General features: G+C 35.0%; 1 pseudogene; it reads left to right on the plus strand.

Moving 5' to 3' along the window:
• Window positions 1–2260: 2260 nt before the first annotated feature.
• On the plus strand, window positions 2261–3153 carry LOC105819966 (annotated as a pseudogene).
• Window positions 3154–4169: the final 1016 nt, after the last annotated feature.

Raw genomic sequence — 4169 nt, forward strand, 5'->3', positions numbered from 1 at the left:
GGCTGTGCTCGAACCCTATTTCAGCGGTGCTTCTCCATTCTAGCTGTGCCAGTACAGGCAAGTTAGTTCCTGATAAAATAGTGTTAACACAAAGCTCAATAATAAATACTAACTTGGTCCCCATCATATGTCATGCACTTCTCTAGCTCCTCATTCTAGATTCACCATATCCGTGTTGGGTAGGTGCTAATATTATTACCCTTTATACTGAAGGAAACCAAAATATTTCACCCCAAGATACATTTCCTTGACATAGTTCAAGCATTTCATTTCAAAAACATGAAACTGTTTGTTAATTTTAAAGTTAACTAGCCTTTTAATGACTTTATTTTATCTGCTTTTTATTGGAAAGCATTTGAATATTTCATTGTAGCATGGAGGTCCACAGTTTCAGTTGATCTTCTAGATGGGTATCAGTCACTTGTAGCCTTAAAGCCATCTTGCTCTGGGTTAGGTAGGAGAAGGTAGATTCTCAGCAGTAAGTGGTTGAAAAGCAAGAAAGCATTTTTGGGGCATGTTGCCAAAGGTGTGGGTATTCTATTGCATTTTTCCATATTTCAATTGGATCTTTTTTAGCATCAAACAATGACTTTAAAATGTCATCTACTGAGAGTTCAACCAATTTCATTTGTAGTTCTTTAGGTGCCTTGGTGATATCAATTAGGTGAGGCTGAATGCTAATTTGAGTGTGATGTCATGATTCTCAAAGTCCGCGAACCTTTCATTGTATTCTATAACTAATAGGTCTATAACAGCTGCGTATTCTTCAAATGATTCACATATATCATCCTGCTCATCAATGACCTTTGCTGAGGAAAATATTCATCCAAAATTTCCTTTTGAAGAAGTGCTTTTAAAAAAAGATAGATTTGTTTCAAATGCTTGGATTTTTTTGCCATATATCATATACAGACTTAGTTTTACCTTGCAAAGAAATATTCAAGTCATTTTGATTTGACATATCATAAAAAATGTTGTATTCTTATAGAAATCTTACAATAATTCACACTGCTGATTCTGTTCTTCATAAAATTTAACTATCTGTTCTCACAGAGATAAAATTTTGACTAATACCTGTCCCTATGATAGCCAATGCACTTTAGAATGATACAGCAAATCCACACTGAATACCTCATTGTTCAGCTTCAGCATGTTACAAAACTGATGATGCCGTGTTGCATTTGCACAAATATAGTTAACAATATTTCTAACTTGTTGCAAAGTGTCACTTGAAATAGTAGCTGTAACACACAGATTTTGCTGATGCAAAATACAATGAAAAGAAAAAGAAATGAGAGCATCTGGATCTGTTAATACTTTTTTATCTGTGCAATAAACCCTTCATGTTTTCCTGTCATGGAAGGTACACCATCTGTACATACACTCACTAAGTTTACCAAATTCAGTCCAACTTCATGACATTTATCTTGAAAGTTGCTAAAGATATCTATTACCCATGTTCTGCTTGCAAGAGTGCCCAAAATGAGTAACTCCTCAAAGCAAAGAAAATCTTCTGTTATGACCTGAATAAAGTATAAAACCTGCACTGAGTTAGTAGTATCAGTTGATCAATCCAAAGTGATTGAATAATATACATACATTTTCCTTTTGAAGTATTGCATGAAATTGTTCTATTAAGTTGAAGGCTAATTCATGCTGCCAATCAGTTATGCTACTTCTTGAAAGAGGCAGTTGTTTGTACTTTGAAACAGGGTCTAAGCATACTACAACTTCAGCAATGCATTCTTTCACAATTTCTACATCACTGAATGGCTTCCCTTTTTTTCCAGAGAATATAAGCTACTTTATAAGTTGCTTCAGTGGCATTATTTCCAGGCCTTATTGGTGCTTTAAAAAATTGTCTTTGCTTTTGTTTTTCATCTTTTAATTTCTGTAATACAATCTTTTGTGCCTCTCCCTCTAATTTAAAATATTTGTGGTCCTAATGAGTGTTATAATGTTAATGAGTGTTGAATTTCTTTAATGTTGATAATGCAGTATCTCAAAGCAAGCAAATCATCTTATCTTTAGCAGAAACAAGATAATACTGCAGGTGCAAGGCTGGCTGAGTGCTTTTGTTCTCGCTGTTTCTGCCCCCTGGTTAACAATCAAGATGGTACATGCTGGAGTTGGGATGAAGTTGTTGGTTTAATTTTCTGTTTGACAATATTTGGTGCAGTAACATACTTTACTATCAAATGGATGGTAGATGCAATGGATCCAACCAGAAAACAAAAAGTAGAAGCAGGCAGAAAAACTAATGAAGCAAATTGGTGTGAAAAATGTGAGGCTCTCAGAATATGAAATGAGTATTGCTGTTCATCTAGTAGACTCTCTTAATATGCATGTTACTTGGAATGATACAGCAGGTTTAGATGATGTCATTACAGATCTGAAAGACACAGTCATCTTACCTATCAAAAAGAAGCATTTGTTTGAGAATTCCAGGCTTCTGCAGACTCCAAAAGGTGTTCTTCTCTATGGGCCTCCAGGCTGTGGTAAAACATTGATTGCCAAGGCTACAGCCAAAAGAGCAGGCTGTCAAATTATTAATCTTCAGCCTTCAACACTGACCGATATGTGGTATAGAGAATGTCAAAAATTGGCTGCTGCTGTTTTCTCTCTTGCCATAAAGCTATAACCTTCTAACATCTTTATAGATGAAATGGACTCCTTTCTACGAAGCCGTTCGAGTTCTGAGCATGAAGCTACAGCCATGATGAAAGCTTAGTTTATGAGTCTCTGGGATGGACTGGATACTGATCACAGGTGCCAGGTCATACTAATGAGAGCTATTAATCGTCCTCAGGACCTTGACTCGGCTATAATGAGAAGAATGCCTATAAGATTTCATATCAACCAGCCTGCTTTAAAACAAAACAATCCTGAAACTCATCTTGAAAAATGAAAATGTGGATAGGCATGTAGACCTGCTAGAAGTTGTCCAGAAAACTGATGGGTTTTCAGGAAGTTACCTAAAAGAGATGTGTCAAGATGCTGCCCTTCTCTGTGTCAGAGAAAACGTTAATTCTACATCAGTAGAAAGCCGTGATGAAGATGAAACAGCAGAACTTACATAGGGCAATTGAAAAGATGAAGAAATCAAAGGATGCAGCATTTCAGAATGTTTTAAAACACATCTGTTTAGATTAAGAGTAAATATCATTTGTATAGTTCAGTGATGTAGTTTGATGTGCCTGCTTATCAGTTAGTGGAAACAGAGTAGAAGGAGTGCTCTTTAAACCGTGAGGGGGTTCAATGTTTATGGTTTTATACTTTGAATTCTAAGTTATTGTATAGTTGTTATATAAATGGTATTACTACTTGTCAAAAATCATGAGGAGGAACACTTTAATCCAGCCTGAGCATGGGTGCTTATGTTTGACCTCTTTAGCCATATGTTGTTGCAGCCTTATAGAATCTAAGCTAGTCTTAAAGTAATAAATGATTTATTGGGTCATTAGTGAGAAATGGGGATGTGGTTAGGTGCTGGGCCTTACACATGTGAGTGTGCATTTGTGTGGGTGTATTAAATGCATATATCCACATATTTTATATTGACATTCTATAGCTATGTTTGAATACAAAACTTTTTTTACCCCAACTACTGAATCCAAAATAGCAAACAGTATATAGCAAAACTAAGATTTAATTAAGGTTGTGTCAAAAAGGTATAGTGATTCAGACATTTCCAGTTCTCATCTGTGTTAGCCTTTATTGAGTGTTTCTCAGTCTGTAGTTGATTAGTTGGATCAACCATATCTGAATATATACATGGGCTCAATTATTATGGTTGTCAGAATAATCAAATAAAAATACTTGTTCAATGATCAGCACCGAATGGTTGTTAGGCAGTCGTGATCAACACTCATTTCACCACTTTCTACAAGCACACTGTGTAGAGTCATTTTTTAAAATTTTCAATGTATTTACATGAAAGGTGGATTGAAAGCCTTTCAAAAGAATAGGTTTGAAAAACCTCAGTGCCCTTCAATACATGTATGTGACTTTCTTTTCTTCATTTAATGTAACAAATAGTTCTGTTGTAACCATGCTTTTTAATGCTGTTTTAAAGTTATATGTTCTTTAATTATGGTAAAATATAATTTGGTCACCAAAAATGAAATGATAGTTTAAAACAAGTAGCTGTTACTAAATGTGCTAAAAAA

Source organism: Propithecus coquereli, unplaced genomic scaffold (genome assembly GCF_000956105.1).
Source record: "Propithecus coquereli isolate 6110/MARCELLA unplaced genomic scaffold, Pcoq_1.0 Scaffold50, whole genome shotgun sequence".
In the NCBI taxonomy this organism is placed as follows: Eukaryota; Metazoa; Chordata; class Mammalia; order Primates; family Indriidae; genus Propithecus; species Propithecus coquereli.